General features: G+C 49.2%; 1 long non-coding RNA gene across 1 annotated transcript in view; it reads right to left on the bottom strand.

Moving 5' to 3' along the window:
• LOC132542810 (uncharacterized) overlaps positions 1-11,717 on the bottom strand; it is a 383,400-nt gene extending 371,683 nt beyond the window's left edge. Inside the window, exon 1 of the long non-coding RNA XR_009553776.1 lies at positions 11,663-11,717. This is a non-coding gene — a long non-coding RNA (uncharacterized LOC132542810). The remainder of the gene's footprint in view (positions 1-11,662) is intronic.
• Positions 11,718-17,475: the final 5,758 nt, after the last annotated feature.

The raw sequence follows: 17,475 nt of genomic DNA, 5'->3' as shown, positions 1-17,475 counted from the left end.
CTCCAGGGTTATTGCTGGGCTCGGTGCCTGCACCATGAATCCACTGCTCCTGGAGGCCATTTTTTTTCCCCCTTTTGTTGCCCTTGTTGTAGCTTTGTTGTGGTTATTATTATTGCCCTTGTTGACGCAATTCGTTGTTGGATAGGACAGAGAGAAACGGAGAGAGGAGGGGAAGACAGAGAAGGGGAGAGAAAGATAGACACCTGCAGACCTGCTTCACCGCCTGTGAAGTGACTCCCCTGCAGGTGGGGAGCCGGGGGCTCGAACCGGGATCCTTATGCCGGTTCCTGCGCTTTGCGCCACATGCGCTTAACCCACTGCGCCACCGCCCGACCCCCAATTGTCGTGGTTATTACTGTTGTTGTTACTGATGTCGTTGCTGTTGGATAGGACAGAGAGACATGGAGAGAGAAGGGGAAGACAGAGGGGGAGAGAAAGATAGACACCTGCAGACCTGCTTCACTGCTTGTGAAGAGACCTCCCCTGCAGGTTGGGAGCTGGGGCTTGAACCATCTTTTTTTTTTAAGTTTTATTTAACTATTTGACAGGACAGATAAATTAAGAGGGGGGGTGGCAGTAGGTGACATCTGAGGGTGAGATTCAGTGGCTAAAGCCAGTGGGACCTCAACTCACCACCCACCTGCAAATGAAACTCAGCCCCACCCCAGACACACCCCTGCTCCCCTGTGGGACAGTCCCTACCTTCTAACCCAGCCTTTGCCTGAAGAAAATTTGAGAGATAAAAGAGGGAAAGCAGGGGATGGAGGGTAGGAAAGGGGAAGGCAAGGAAATAGACAGACAGAATCTGCAACTCTGTTTCACCACTCATGAAGCTTTTCTCCTGCAGCTTGGAAGCAGGGGTTTGAACACTTGCAGAAGAATAAATAGAGGGAGTCAGGTGGTAGCACAGCGGGTTAAGCGCACGTGGCACAAAGCGTAAGGACCATAAGAATCATAAGAATCCCAGTTCAAGCCTCTGGCTCCCCACCTGCAGGGGAGTGGCTTCATAGGCGGTGAAGCAGGTCTGCAGGTGTCTTTCTCTCCACTTCTGTCTCCCCCTCCTCTCTCCATTTCTCTCTGTCCTATCTAACAATGACGACATCAATCACAACAATAATAATAACTACAACAACAATTAAAAAACAAAGGGGAGAATAAACAGAAAAGAGGCAGAGTGAGGAAGGCTGGAGCTTGAACCTGTCTTGTAGGTGACAGAAAGCATGACTGGCTCCAAACTGAGTTGTTTCACTCTCCATTTGCAGCTTCAGCTTCTTCTTGCTCTTTCCTTTTAGACACTGGCCTAAATCCAGGTCCTAGGTTTGAATCCTGACTCTGCCTTTTACTATCTGTGTAGTCTTGGGCTCGTTACTTACCTTCTCTGTGTCTCCATTTCCAATCTATAAAGTGGAGTTAACAACACCTGCTGGGAGATTGCCGAAAAGTCACGTGTCTACAGCAGCAGGCAGGGCTCTCTGGCACAGCTAGCACTTCATGATTAAGAGAGGTGGCTGCTGCTCCTGCTTTTGGCTTCAAGGGGCAGTAGAGAGCCAGCCGGCTCTGTCCCCATGGGCTGGGTGATGTCCCACTGTGGAAAGGGATTGGGGAATCCCACTTGCCTCTCTCTGGCCCAGCTTCCCAGGGGGTTCTGCTCAGGAGCCTAGAAGCTAAGGGTGGGGGTGGGGAGTATTGTCAGGGATATTCCCAGGTGAGAAAAGCAAAGCTGCCTCCCTCACCCTAGAGGGTAAAGCTATCCCTCGGCCCCAAAGCACGACCCCCCCCCCCCCAGGTCCCAGCTTCCTTCTCCTGGCCCTGAGGAGTGGAGAGGGGCCCAAAAGAAGGAGGATGCTTGAATCACTGACTTTCTCCACTTCTCTCTCAGACATCTTATTAGCCAGCCCCTCCCTAAGGGACCCCCTTTTAGAAGGAGGGGGCGAAGTACAGATGGACCCCCCAGGTTACCAAGGAGACAGCAGGGAAAGGGTTGCTGCATCACCATGGCAACAATTGACGTCAGCACTACCCTTTCCCATTGCTTGATATGAGAGGGGGGCAGCCTCCCCAACTGTGAGCAAATCCCCCACAAAGCCTCCTCCCCTCACTAAGCCAATCAGCCAGGGGGTCGGCAGGCTTAATATAGCACAGAAGTGAAAAGCACTGGCTCTGATGTCAGTCAAGCCTTGGTTCAAATCCTTCTTCTGCCTTCTTGTAACTGAATGTGAGCGAGTTCCTTAACCCCTGAAGTCTCAAGTGTACAACGTGGCAGAGTGGGTCACTTCACTGCCTGTGAAGCGACTACCCTGCAGGTGGGGAGCCGGGGTCTCAAACCGGGATCCTTATGCTGGTCCTTGCGTGCTGCGCTACCACCCGACTCCCAATAAAATTTTGTTAAGATTCAAAACCATAGAGTCGGGCGGTAGCACAGCAGGTTAAGTGCACGTGGCACAAAGCAAAAGGACCGGCATAAGGATCCCAGTTCGAGCCCCCAGATCCCCACCTACGGGGGTCACTTCACAAGTGGTGAAGCAGGTCTGCAAGTGTCTATCTTTCTCTCCCTCCCTCTGTCTTCCCCTCTTCTCTCCATTTCTCTCTGTCCTATCCAACAACAAAATCAATAACTACAACAATAAAGCAACAAGGGCAACAAAAGGGAATAAAAAAAATTTAAAAGATTCAAAACTCTTAGAGTCCCCTCCAGGATTTCCAGGATCTCAGGGAGTAGGCAGAGACAGTGGAATTTCCAGAGCCTGAAGAAACCCCAGATACCACTTTCTCTGAAACCCCATCACACCCAGACTCTGATCCAACTTCCCTTTTCTTCTCTCTGCCTACTCTCGGCTTCTCTAGGCAGCCTTCTGCCTCTTGGACCTTCACCTGCTCCTCTGGGAAAAGGGTTGGATGAGGTCCCAGTGAGCACACCAGGTAGGCAGTAGGCAGCGTGAACGCTGTAGTGGTCTGGGCGTGGCAACTCCCACTGACTTCTCCCCTTGGAGGTACAGGCACCTGGATCATTCTCACTCCCTCCCTCTTTTCCAGCAGCCAGTCCTGGTGACCTGCCCCAGGTCCTGCCAAATCCCAAATAGGGCCCCTTCAGTACTCATCTACACCAGTAGGCTCTTGGCGTTGTCCTGCTTCCTTGCTCTTCTGATTCCTCTGGTCCATATTTTCTTTCTTTTTTGTTTTTAGATTTTATTTATTTGTTAATGAGAAAGATAGGAGAGAGAGGAGAGAGAAAGAACCTGATATCAATCACTCTGGTACATGTGCTGCCTGGGATTGAACTCAGAACCTCATGCTTGAGAATCTAATGCCACTTAGCCACTGTGCCACTTCCCAGACCACCAGAATTATTTTATAAAGACCACACACCAAGACCGGGTGGTGGCGCACCTGGTTGAGCGCATGTTACAGTGCTCAAGGACCGGGGTTTGAGCCCCTAGTCCCCACCCACAGGCAGAAAGTTTTGCAAGCGGTGAAGCAGTGTTGCAGGTGTCTCTCTGTCCCTCTGGATTTCTGGCTATCTCTGTCCAATAAAAAAAAATAAAGATAATAAAACAATTTTTAAACTGTTAAGTTCTTTAAAAAAAAAAAAGACACACCCAGCTCACATGATCAAGACCCATGTTTCAGCCTGGCCCCTGGCTCACTGAAGGAAGCTTCAGTCCTGTCATCTCTCTGTCTCTATCACACACACACACACACACACACAAACACTGCTTGCAACGTTTTCCCCCTGTAGGTAGGGGCTGGGAGCTTGAACTGAGGGTCTTGTGCCTTGTAACATGTGCACTCAACCAGGTGCGTCCCCGCCCCCCAACCCCAGTAGCTTCTTTACCACTTACTTTTCCAGTCACACTGCACACCCCCAAATCATTCTTCCATCCTTTAAGCATGTAGTTCCTTTTGCCAGGAAAGTTTCCCCACCCCACCCCCAGAAAAACAAAGAGGAGGTGGTGGGGGTGGTAAGGATAGCATGATGGTTATGCAAAGAGATGGTCATGCCTGAGGCTCTGCATTTCCAGGTTCAACCCCAGCACCACCATAATCCTGAGCAGTGCTCTGGATAAAACAAGAAGGGGGGGGGGAGAGGGTGAGGGAGAGAGGAAGAAAGAGAGAAAGAAAGAAAGGAAGGAAGGAAGAAAGGAAGGTGCTGGGCGGTAGCGCAGCGGGTTAAGCGCAGGTGGCACAAAGCGCGAGGACCGGCATAAGGGTCCTGGTTCGAGCCCCCGGCTCCCCACCTGCAGGGTAGTCGTTTCACAAGCAGTGAAGCAGGTCTGCAGGTGTCTATCTTTCTCTCCCCCTCTCTGTCTTCCCCTCCTCTCTCCATTTCTCTCTGCCCTATCCAACAATGATGACATCAATAACAATAATAATAACTACAACGATAAAAAACAAGGGCAAAAAAAGGGAAAATAAATAAATAAAATAATTTTTTTAAAAAGTTTTAAAAAAGAAAGAAAGGAAAGAAGGAAGGAAGGAAGGAAAAGGAAGGAGGAGAAGCTTCTTTCTCAGTCCCACTTATCCTTGCCACCAGTAGTCACTTCTGGAAGCAGGCACCCCTGACTATCTGTCCTTCCCCTCTTGTGGCACCTGTTTGTCACACCATCTTCTTGTCTCTTTTGAAAACCCCTGTTTCATGCCAGTCTTCCTCATGGCACTGTGAAGCCACTGAGGACAGAAATTGCATAGTATTCATCTTGACATCCCCAGGGCCTAGAATGGGAGGGCTCAGGAGTTTGTAGAATGTCTGCAGATTTGACTAGTTAGTGGATGTTTCCCTGCTAAATTCAGAGGAGAGGCCCCAGGACTGAGAGAAGGAAGAGCAGAGCCAGCCATGAGGTCAGAAGTGGCTTCCTTAAGGAACTGACATTGGAACCGAAGGGGAAGGGTGAGAAGTGTTTACCCAAGTGAAGACCTGGGGGGAGACATAGCCTCCTTGGCGTTGGGGTTGGTACATAGAGACACTGAGCAGAGGGACATATCCATGTTTTGGAAAGACAATGTTGGCTGCTCCCTGGGAACCAATTGCACGAGGGCTTGAGAAGGGTAGCAGGGAGACAAGTCAAAAGGTTGCTGCAACCTCCCAGTGAAAGACTGAGAGCCAGGCTGGCAAAACAGCTCACTTAAACAGTGCGTTCCTTTGCCATGTGTGGGACCCAGGTTCAAGCCAGACCCCCACCACACTGGAGGAAGCCCAGAGCAGTGAAGCTTCAGAGAGAGAAAGCACAAGAAGTAAAAACAAGAGAGCCTTGGAGCAGGTTTTTGTGAAAATAGAAAGCAGCAGCAGGTTTTTTGTTTGTTTGTTTTTAGATATGTCCTGAAAAGAATAGGATTACCTCACTGCTTGGATATGAAAAGGGAAGAAGTAGGTATAGAACTGGGACTGGATTTTCAGTGCAGGCAAATGAGGAAAACACAGAAAGAAAGCCAGATGTAGCACATGTTTCCTGTGAAGTAGGACCTTCAGGGGCCAAGGAAGAGAGACTGGGGCTGAAAGACACTGCAGGTATGGAAACCCATGAGATCCTCAGGGAGAGACCATAGAGGGTCCAAAGGACAGCCACAGTTAGGCAGTAAGCAATAGATGAGAAATTTCCCATGTGACAAGCAACCACTAAGATAGAAAAAAAAAGAAAGAAAGAAAGAAAAGAAAAAGTAGTGCACAGTGTCCAGAAAAACAAAGACACAAAAGGTAATTCAAACAGGAGGGAGTATTTGTGTCAAAGCCAGTCCAGCCCACAGAAGAGGTCAGATCAGATAAAAACTTACAGTGCATCCCTAGGATTTAGCTACAAGGTCAGCAGCAGCCTTCACGAGCTGTTCCTGAGGGATGGTGGGGGAGAAGCCAGGATTGAGGGAGCAAGTAGAAACAGCATACCGGCACAACTCCTTCAAGAATGTTGGCTGTGAGGGTGAGCTGGGCATGGGGTGGAGAGAGGACTTTCTTCTTTTTCAAAGATAGGAAAGATTAGAGCCTGTTTGTTTGCTGCTTTGAAAGGAGCCATCAGGGAGAGAGGCTGGAGACAGAGGAAAGAGGAAGAGATGAAAGGAGGGGGATCCCCCTAAGAGGGGGAAAGAGGAGAGTAAGACCACAAATGTGGCTGCATAAATTGGGGTGGGGTGGCAAGTCAGGGCCTGTACTGGGCTGTGGAAGCCCAGAACAGCTGCCCACTCTTTCCAGCAGCCAGTGTAAATCACTGGGGGGCGGGGGAGTAGCCCAAACTGGCAAGGTGGGAAAGGGACCTGGGCCAGTCAGTGTTCTTAAGGATGCCCCTTGGGATTGGAAAGCAGGACCTAACCTGGGATAGGAGCCCTGAACCTCATGTTCTGAGCAGGACAAGTGTGCAAAGGGCCTATCACCCCCCATGTAGGGGCAAGCACAATAGTAGAAAGCCTAGGTTTTATTTTTTTTCTTTGTTTCTTTCTGAACCTGTTTCACTTTCTGCAAGAGCAGATTAGACCAGATAAAGATTTTTAACATTTGTGTGTGTGTCAGGGACCCTCCTATGATAAAAAAAAAAAAAAAAACTATGTGTATTTGGAAATTTACAGAAGATCAGGTGGTCCTGAAAACCCAAAAACTCATTTCTAGCTCCCTGATAAGAACTCCCAAACAAGAATTAACAAAGGAGCTTTCTTTAAGAGCACCTTGGAAACAAGGGAAGAGGCTCTCTTAAAGAGTCAGAAGAGGTGGTTCAGGAAGTGGCGCAATGGACTCTCAAGCATGAAGTCCAGAGTTCAGTTCCTGGCAGTACATATACCAGAGTGATGTCTGGTTCTTCTCTTCTGTGTTCTTCATTAATAAAATAAAATAATAAAAATAAAATAAAAAGAGTCAGAGGAGCCAAAGGTGAAGGGCTCCTAAGCCGGGGAGCCGGGGGTCTCTAAACATACCCCGGGGTGTGTGAGCAGAAGCTACCAGGCCGCGTGGGTGGGGTAGAAAAGGCTAAATCCAGCAGCAGCTGACCTTCCTACCCCGCCCGCTCTGATGCCTGTGCCAGTCGCTGCGCCCACAGTTCTTGGATCTGGAGGTGAAGGGGGGCAGCCCCTTCCCAGTCAAGTGGCTGGTGAAGGACAAGACGCGGCTGGAAAGGATGGCGCTGCCTCCACCCGCCTTTGCCAGCTGACAGCTCGGCTAAAACAGTAGGGCCCGGGGGGACTATGGGCTTTTCGGCCGCCCTCCCCACCACCCCGGGCGGGTATTAAAGAGCCGGCGCGGACAGGCGGGCAGGACACCACGCTGCTCACCGAGACCGCCCACTTCGTGGTAAATTTCCTTCTGCCGCGGTGAGGGGCGAGGGTGCGGGCTGGGGGCTGGGGGCTGGGGGCGGGCGGCGAGTCGGGACCCGGCGACGGGGGGTGGCGCCCCATCCCTGCTAAGGCCCCGCCGCGGGCCTCTAAGCCGCGCGGCCCCGCCCGGCTCTCTCCGCCCCCGCCCTCCCGTGACTGCAGCTCGGTCTTCCCCGCCGGCGGCCCCGGGCCACGCCCCCACACCGCCTGTACCAGGAGTTGTGTTTCTGGGGCTGCCGGGGCCTTGCCCGGCCGGCGCCCGGCACCCGGCGCCCGTCGCCCGCCGCCTGGGCGACTACTGGCTGAGCCCGCAGCGCCACCTGGCGCAGGCCCGCGCGCAACCTGGTGCTGCTCCCCGGGACCAGCGGGCTGGCAGACGTGCCCTCGGTGCCCTGGCCCAGCTGCTACGGCGCGCGGCCGCGCCTCATGTGAGCGCGCGCGGGTCCCGGGGGCGGGGCCCGGTGCCGGCGGTGGGGGAGGGGCGGGCCTGGGGTCGCGGCGGCTCTCTCTCCAGGACCTGGATAGAGGCTCGGAGGCCCGATGCAGCCGAGGGGCGGTGCAGGAGGGGAACGGCCGGCCGGAGGTGACCAGAGCCCAGCAGTGGGCGGGGCTATGTGAGTGGGCGTGCCCCCGGCGGGGGCGGGGCCTCGTTTTATTAGGCTGCCCAATTTTCCCTCCTTCCAGGTGGAAGCACAGGAGGCAAGAAATTAACTACCATTTCCTAGGCAAGAGGAAGAGACATTTGGTTCCCCGGCGCCCCTGAGAGCCGGTGAGGGGCTGGATCAAGAGAGGGTGTGGTCGGTGGGCGTGTCCAGGGCGGGACCTATCTGTGGGGAAGGGCGAGGCCTGAGTCCCGAGCGGCCCACTGAAGCCACTGCCTTCCAGGCGCGCGACCCAGAGAGGTTGATCTGAGCTTGAGTCTCTCTAGAGCTATTCATCCCTGCCCTTTGGCGCGGGGCGGGGGGGGGGGCATATTTTTAAAGAGATTGACAGGGGAGTCAGGCGGTAGCACAGCGGGTTAAGCGCACGTGGCGTAAAGCGCAAGGACCGGGGTAAGGATCCCGGTTCTAGCCCCCGGCTCCCCACCTGCAGGGGAGTCGCTTCACAGGCGGTAAAGCAGGTCTGCAGGTGTCTATCTTTCTCTCCCCTTCTGTCTTCCTCTCCACTCTCCATTTCTCTCTGTCCTGTCCAACAGTGACGACAACAATAATAACTACAAGAATAAAACAACTAGGGCAGCAAAAGGGAATAAATAAATTAACAAAAAAAAAAGAGAGAGAGATTGACAGGTTTGGCTATAGTAAGCGATTCTAACAGGGCGCCTAACATATATATACAAAATGTGTGAAGCCCCCTAGGATCCTGATCGCTGCATTTGACTGAGTATGGTCTCTCCTCTCATAAAATTAGTAAAATAAAATAAAATAAAATAAAATCAGGGTCATCAAACCTAATGCCAACTTCGTGCCCAGCAAGGTGAGTGTGGAGACCAGAATAGGTTTTGCCCTTCGGCACCATTTGTTTGAGCCACTCCCCCACCAGTAGAAATGACCTGAAGGAGAAATGGTTCCAGCTGGAGTGAAGCACGCAGTCACGGTGATATCTTGTGTTTCCAAATTTTGTGTGTCTCTGAATGTCCACATACATCTTTGGGCATGGCTCCTTCTATGTGTCCATCTAGCCCCAGTCTCTGTTCATTTATTTCTGAAAAAATATCTGGGCTGGGCAGTGGTGCACCTGGTTAAGTGCAATTACTACAAAGCACAAATACCTGCACAAAGATCCGGTTTGAGCCCCCACTTCCCACCTGCAAGCAGTGAAACAGGTCTGCAGGTATCTATCTTTTTTTCTCCCTCTCTATCTCCCCCTCCTCTCTCAATTTCTCTGTCCTATCCAATAAAATGGGGAAAGAAAAAAAAATGGCCGCCAGGAGCAGTGGATTTGTAGTGCAGGCACCCAGCCACAACAATAACCCCGGAGAAAATTTAAAAAAAAAAAATATATATATATATATATATATATATGTATATATGGTTCATGCTCAGTTTATAGTCTGAATTAGTCACTGAGTTCACATTGTGACACAAACTGTTTCAGTCTCTGTCCTCAGGAAACGTAAATTCTGGTTGAGTAGACAATACAAAGAGGAAAGCCCACGTGGGGAAGGGAAGTAGCAGAGCTGGTAGAGAGTAGGCCTTGTATGCTGCAAGTCCTGAGTTGCATTCTTGGCTCTGCATATGCTGGAGCAGTGCTCTGCTGTACCATCCATTGTAATTCCCAATAAATCTTTAAGAATGAAAGAGGACAGAGATAATAACCAGAGATGATTAAGAACAGGTGGGCTGTGGGCCCGGAGGTGGCGCAGTGGATAAAGCACTGGACTCTCAAGCATGAGATCCTGAGTTCAATCCCCAGCAGCACATGTGCCAGAGTGATGTCTGGTTCTTTCTCTCTCTCCTCCTATCTTTCTCATTAATAAATAAATAAAACCTTAAAAATAAAACACAGGTGGGCCAGGCTTTATTTTATATGGATCATGAAGGAACTTAGTCTTATTCCAGGCCTAGTGTGGCACATAACTCATATTTGGGACTCGGTAAATACGGAATTAATGTTTGGGTTGGCAGAAGGCCCTGTTGAGGATGTAGCTCTCAAATCAAGGCTTGAAGGATGAGGGGTCAGTCACTCCAGACCCTGAGAAGAATCTTCTGAGGAGAGGTGGTAGCATCTATCTAGTGGGTGGCTTCTTGCTGATGTCTCTGGAGTATACTTGTCACTGTGTTCCTGTCCTTTGTCTTTCTGATCCTCAGAGCAGAACTCAGGGGCAGGTTTAAAGAGGGCCCCTCCAGGGTCTCTGGAAATGAGGTCACTGCCAAGTTGATTCACCCCACTGGCCAGCTCTAGCCTGACCAGTCAGGTCCAGCCACTCCCGTGGAAGCAACCCCTCCTCCTGGGAGCTTAGTCCCAGGACCTCCGGCTCCTTCCCAGGATAGCACCCTGCAGCCTGGAAGGAAGTCCTTCGTCCTGTCTAACCACAGTCCCTGCTGTGGCAGCCCCACCCCTTTCCTCTCATTCTGCCTTGTGGGCTGAGGGGAGGAGGTGAATAGGTCTTGACATAGCAGCAGAGGACCCTATAAAGACTGACAAAGTTAAGAGCAACAGCCTCCCTGCCTGCAGCCCCAGGGAAGTGAGCCTCAAGGGAGTAGAGCTAATCACTCATCTTAGAAATCACTGCCACGGGAGTCAGGCGGTAGCACAGTGGGTTAAGCGCAGGTGGCGCAAAGCACAAGGACCAGCATAAGGATCCCGGTTCAAGCCCCTGTCTCCCCACCTGTAGGGGACTCACTTCACAAGTGGTGAAGCAGGTCTGCAGGTGTCTATCTTTCTCTCCCCCTCTCTGTCTTCCCCTCCTCTCTCCATTTCTCTCTGTCCTATCCAACAACAACGACATCAATAACAACTACAACAATAAAACAAGGGCAACAAAAGGGAATAAATAAATTAAATTAAAAAAAAAAAAGAAATCACTGCCACTACATTACTTCATGACTCCAACACCCCAATTTGCAGACAGGAACTCAGGCAGTTCCAGAGAGGAGAATATGGCAAAACTGAGACTAGAACTCAAGTCCTTTGATAAAACAGTAATACCATAGTAGCTAATATGTATTAAATACTTACTCTCTGCCTAGTATTCTCAAGTATTTTGCTAAAAAATGCATACACTTATTTTATTTTATTATTTTATTTTTTTGCCTCCGGGGTTATTGCTGGGGTTTGGTGCCTGCACGATGAATCCACTGCTCCTGGGGGCCTTCCCCCCCATTTGTGTTGCCCTTGTTGTTCTTATTATTGCTATTGTTGTTGGATATGAGTTGTTGAACAAGAGAAATTGAGAAAGAATGGGAAGACAGAGGGGAGAGAAAGACACCTGCAGACCTGCTTCACCGCCCATGTAACAACCCCCCTACAGGTGGGGAGCCAGGGGTTCGAACAACAATCCTTGCACCGGTCCTTGCGCTTCATGCCATGTGTGGTTATCCTGCTGCACTACCACCCAGCCCCCACACTTTTTCTTTTTAATAACATCTTATTTATTTTCTTTATTTATTATATATATATATACATATATATATATATTTGCCTCCAGGGTTATTGCTGGGGCTTGGTGCCTGCACCACGAATCCACTGTTCCTGGAGACCATTTTTTCCCCTTTTGTTGCCTTTGTTGTTTTATCATTGTTGTGGTTATTATTATTGTTGTTGTTGTTGCTGTCATTGGATAGGACAGAGAGAAATCAAGAGAGGAGGGGAAGACAGAGAGGAGGAGAGAAAGATAACACCTGCAGACCTGCTTCACCCCCTGTAAAGCAACTCACCTGCAGGTGGGGAGCCGGGGGCTCAAACCGGGATCCTTACACTGGTCGTTGCCCTTTGCACCACATGTGCTTAACCCGCTGCGCTACCACCCAACTCCATATGTATATATTTGCTTTTGCCTCCAGGGTTATTGCTGGGGCTCAGTGCTTGCACTACGTATCCACTGCTCCTGGAGGCCATTTTTTTCCCTTTTGTTGCCCTTATTATCATTGTTGTTGTTGCTATTATTGTTGTTATTGCTGTCATTGGATAGGACAGAGAGAAATTGAGAGAGGAGGGGAAGACAGGGGGGAGAGAAAGACAGACACCTGCAGACCTGCTTCACCGCTTGTGAAGCAACCCCTCTGCAGGTAGGGAGCCAGGGGGCTCAAACTGGGATCCTTACTTGGGTCCCTGCGCTTCCAGCTATGTGTACTTAACCCACTGCGCTATAGGCTGGCCCCTCATTTATTTATTTATTCATTTATTTATTTATTGCCTCCAGGGTTATTGCTGGGGCTCGGTGCCTGCACCACAATCCCCTGAAGGCTATTTTCCCCCTTTTGTTGCCCTTGTTTATTTTTTTTATCATTGTTGTGGCTATTATTGTTTTTATTGATATTGTTGTTGGATAGGACAGAGAGAAATGGAGAGAGGAGGAGAAGACAGAGAGGGGGAGAGAAAGACAGACACCTGCAGACCTGCTTCACCACTTGTAAACCAACCCCATGCAGGTGGGGAGCCAGGGGCTTGAACCGGGATCCTTACTGGTCCTTGTGCTTTGTGCCATGTGTGCTTAACCCCCTGCACTATCGCCCAACCCCCTATTTACTTTATTTTAATGAAAGATACAGAGAAAAAGACCAGAACATCGACTTATAGTATTCTTGGGACTAAACTCCATGACGTCAGAGCTTCAGGCATGAGTCTTGAATGACAGTTATGTTCTCTTCCCAGCCCACGTGTTTTCTTTTTTCTTTCTTTCTTCCTTCCTTCCTCCCTTACTTTCCTTCTTTTTATTTTATTTTATTTATTTTGGATAGAGATAGAAGAGAAATCAAGAGGGAACAGGGAGATCGAGAGGGAGAGAGAGGCACACCTTCAAAACTGCTAATTAAACTTCCCTAAGCAGGTGGAGATCGGGTGCTTGAACCCGGGTCTTTGTGCACTGTAATGTGTGTACTCAACTAGATGTGCCACCACAGGCCCCATGTTTTATTCTCTAAGCCTCCTCTCAGCCCTTGGAGGAGGGCATCATCTCAATTCTCATCATCCTCAGGAGACTGAGGCTCAGGGTCATTAAAGGATTTGCACAAGGACATTAGCTTGTTAATGGCAGGACTGCCTGTGAGCCCAGCAATACACTCTGTGCTATGGGGGTTCCATAAAAGTCATGGATGGTGGGGAGTCGGGTGGTAGCGCAGCAGGTTAAGCACAGTTGGCGCCAAGCACAAGGACCGGCATAAGGATCCCGGTTCGAGCCCCCGGCTCCCCACCTGCAGGGGAGACGCTTCACAGACAGTGAAGCAGGTCTGCAGGTGTCTGCCTTTCCCTCCCCCTCTGTCTTCCCCTCCTCTCTCCATTTCTCTCTGTCCTATCTAACAACAACAACAATAATAACTACAACAACAGTAACACAACAAGGGCAACAAAAGGGAAAATAAATAAATAATAAAAAACATTTAAAAAAAAGTCATAGATGCTTTTTTCCCCAGGGATCTGGGGAGACAGGCTTCAAGTTCATCCTCTGATGGTCCTAAGGCCAACCTATGCCAGGTGAGGATGAGCAGGAAGATGGCTTGGGAGCGCTGCACGGTCCCAAAGTCCCTCTCTGCTGGTAAAGATACTCTCCATGTGCCCTCTGTCTTGGAGTTTTCTTGTTCCCACCCTTCATTGCCCTAATAAAGTAGCTTTCTCTCTTGCCTGGTTCCCTCTGCATTGGGAAGTGATGGTTTCAATTATTCCTATTCACACACTCTTAGACCAAATCCATAGGACTGGAAGAGCATCCGCTGGCACCCTCTCATCCTCCGACTGCACCCATGTCCCCAGAGTACCCCCACACACACACACATTGGAGTGAGCAGACTGGATGGACAGACCTGACTCTTGCCACCCAGATTTTCTCAGTACCATAGAAAAAAAAAAAAAAGAGGCATGCACTAGCTTATAAAGTGCCAAAGGAAGCTGGCATTGGTTTGTTTGGAGGGCACTTGGGGTCCTCTGGTGGGCCTGGAAGGAATCCCTTTACCCAAGTAGGCTGGGTGGGCATACATGTCAGATAGCACTCCAGCATAAACAGCAGAAGGCATGGATTTGCAAGCTGAAATGGCCAACCCACTGAGGGAGCCCCTGAGACCAGCATTTAGGTAGGCTCTGCCTTGAAGAGACTTGCTGGGTCTAGAGTTTCAAGATCATGAAGACTAGAACAAGGGGTTGGATATTGTTCAGGAGGAAGTAGGGAGCCATTGGCTGGTTTAAAGTAGAAGAGGATTGTGGACATAAAACCCTCCTGCAGACTTATGGACAGCTAGTAGTCTCTGACCCTTGACTAGGTCCAAGGTCTTGGCTCACCAGCCCTTATGCCCCTCACTTACTCTGGACTGAGGCCAGGGTGGCTCCAGCCCAAGCCTTCCCACCAGTCTCTGGTAGGGGTGCTGATAGTTGGAAGAAGTCTTCAGGCTGCTACCATGACTCATCCACATGGTGGTCTACAGCATTACCTCTCCGGCCCCACTTCATAAGATTCCCTTATGACCCAGCCCCCGCCCCTTGTGAAGGTTTTAACCACAGAAACTGGTAACAGTAACCCTACTCCAGTAGATTCCTCTGGCTCCCTCTTCTTTCCTATGGAACCCAGTCCCTGTCTCTGGTGCTCCCCACTTCCCTGAATATCTCTGAGTTATCTCTTCCTATGTCCTCTGGAGTCTCCTGGTTCAAGTCAATATCTCCTTTCTTTGGACCAGTCCAATTGGACTCTTTATTTTCCTCATTCATGTGCCTCCACCTCTATCTCCTCTAACGTATGTCCATGTGGGCCCATTTTTCTGTCTTACAGATTCCTGTGTAGCATTCATGGTTATCTCCAAAAACAGTTGAAGCTCTAGAGAGATCTGAATTGGATCTGAAGTGGTCCAGGAGATAGTGCAGTGGATAAAGCATTGGACTCTAAAGCATCAGGTCCCAAGTTCAATCCCAGGCAGCACATGTACCAGAGTGATGTCTGATTCTTTTTCTTTCTCATCCTATCTTTCTCATAAAAAAATAAATAAAATTTTTAAAAAGAGAGAGATAGGTGTGGTCCAGGAGGTAACACAGTGGATAAAACATTGGACCCTCAAGCCTGAGGTCCAGAGTTCAGTCCCCGGCAGCACATGTACCAGAGTGGTGTCTGATTCTTGCTCTCCTACCTTCCTCATGAATAAATAAAATCTTTTAAAAAAATATTTATTTATTCCCTTTTGTTGCCCTTGTTTTATTATTGTAGTTTTTATTATTGTTGGGTAGGACAGAGAGAAGAGGGGAAGACAGAGAGGGGGAGAGAAAGATAGACACCTGCAGACCTGCTTCACCGCTTGTGAAGTGGCTCCCCTGCAGGTGGGGAGCCGGGGCCTCGAACCAGGATCCTTACACCAGTCCTTGAGCTTTGCGCCACTTGTACTTAACCCACTGCACTACCACCCGACTCCCATAAAATCTTTTTTTAAAGATATTTTAAAAAATATTTATTTATTTATTCCCTTTTGTTGCCCTTGTTGTTTTATTGTTATAGTTATTATTGATGTCACTGTTGTTGGATAGGACAGAGAGAAATTAAGAGAGGAGGGGAAGACAAAGAGGGGGAGAGATAGATAGACACCTGAAGACCTGCTTCACTGCCTGTGAAGGAACTTCCCTGCAGGTGGGGAGCCAGGGGCTCGAACCAAGATCCTTAAGCCAGTCCTTGTGCTTTATGCCACCTGCGCTTAACTCACTGTGCTACCGCCTGACTCCCAATAAAATCTTTTTAAAAAGAGAGGAAAAAAGAGAGAGAGATCTGGATTGGAGACAGAGATCTCAAAGTTATCAGTATAAAGATTTTAAAAATATTTTCCCTTTTGTTGCCCTTGTTTTTCATTGTTGTTGTAGTTATTATTATTGTTATTGATGTCATCATTGTTAGATAGGACTGAGAGAAATGGAGAGAGGAGGGGAAGACAGAGAGGGAGAGAGAAAGATAGACACCTGCAGACCTGCTTCACCACCTGTGAAGCAACTCCCCTGAAGTTGGGAAGCACGGGGCTCAAACCGGGATCCTTGCACCAGTCCTGGCACTTTGTGCACCAAGCGTTTAACCCGCTGCGCTATCGCCCAACTCCCCAGTATAAAGATTTTTATAGCTATGTGACTGGGGAGGAATGCTGTGCATGTGTGCTCAAGGTCCTGAGTTTGATTTCTAGCACTACATGTGACAGAGTGGCGCTTTGGTTCTTATCTCTTTCCCACTCTTACACACATATTAAAATAAATAAATCAAAATAAAAACAACAAGGACAACAAAAGGGAATAAATAAAATAAAATAAACCTTCCAGCCTTGCCATAGTGGATAATGTATTGGACTATAATACGTGAAATCATAAGTTCAATCCCTGGCATCGCGTGTGCCAGAACCATGCTCGGCCTCTCACTCTTCCCTTCCCCTCCTCCTCCTCTCTCACTTTGTCATAAACTTTAAAACCCTATGGTGTGCTGATCTCAGCCGAATCAATGCAACCTCACATGTTTCACTTCAGACTGTGTCCAGAGATGTTAGGTGTGGAATGTCAACCCTCCAGCTTCATTATTCTGCCACCAGGTCCCAGATGCTACCATGATGCCAACCTGACTTCCCTGGGCAGATGACCTCACCAGTGTATCCTGGAACCCCGCTTCCCTAGTTCCCTATCCCACTAGGAAAGAGAGAGATAGGCTGGGAGTATGGATCAACCTGCTAATGCCCATGTTCAGCGGAGAAGCAATACAGAAGCCAGACCTTCCATCTTCTGCACCTCATAATGATCCTGGGTCCATATTCTCAGAGGGATAAAGAATAGGGAAGCAATTAAAAAGGGGGGGGGGCTGGGTGGTGGCACATCGGGTTAAGCGCACATGGCGCTAAGCACAAGGACTGGCATAAGGATCCTGGTTTGAGCCCCTGGGTCCCCACCTGCAGGGGGTCGCTTCACAGGCAGTAAAGCAGGTCTGCAAGTGTCCGTCTTTCTCTCCCCCTCTGTCTTCCCCTCCTCTCTCGATTTCTCCCTATCCTATCTAACAATGACAGCAATAACAACAACAATAACAACAATGATAAACAAGGGCAACAAAAAGGAAAATAATAGCCTACAGGAGCAGTGGATTTGTAGTGCAGGTACTGAATCCCAGCAATAACACTGGACGCAAAAAAAAAAAAAAAGAATAGGGAAGCTATCAAGGGAGGGGATGGGATATGGAGTTCTGGTGGTAGGAAATATGTGGAATTGTACCCCTCTTATTCTGTGTTCTTGTCAATATTTCCATTTTATAAGTTAAAAGAAAAAGAAAACACTATGGTGAGTGATCTGGGAGGCGGCACAGTGGATAAAGCACTGGACTCTGAAGCATGAGGTCTCAAGTTCAATCCCTGGCAGCAGATGTACCAGAACGATGTGGTTCTTTCTCTCTTTCATGAATAAATAAATTAAATATTCAAACAAACAAACAAAAACACCATGTTGATAACTCAGTAGACAAAAACCAAGTCTTACCATGTGTGAAGTCTTGGGTTGAATCTCTAGAGTGTGAAAGCACCATGGAGGGAATGGAAGGAACCC

The sequence above is a fragment of the Erinaceus europaeus genome, chromosome 13, assembly GCF_950295315.1.
Source record: "Erinaceus europaeus chromosome 13, mEriEur2.1, whole genome shotgun sequence".
Taxonomy (NCBI): Eukaryota; Metazoa; Chordata; class Mammalia; order Eulipotyphla; family Erinaceidae; genus Erinaceus; species Erinaceus europaeus.
This window is presented reverse-complemented; position numbering and strand designations above follow the sequence as displayed.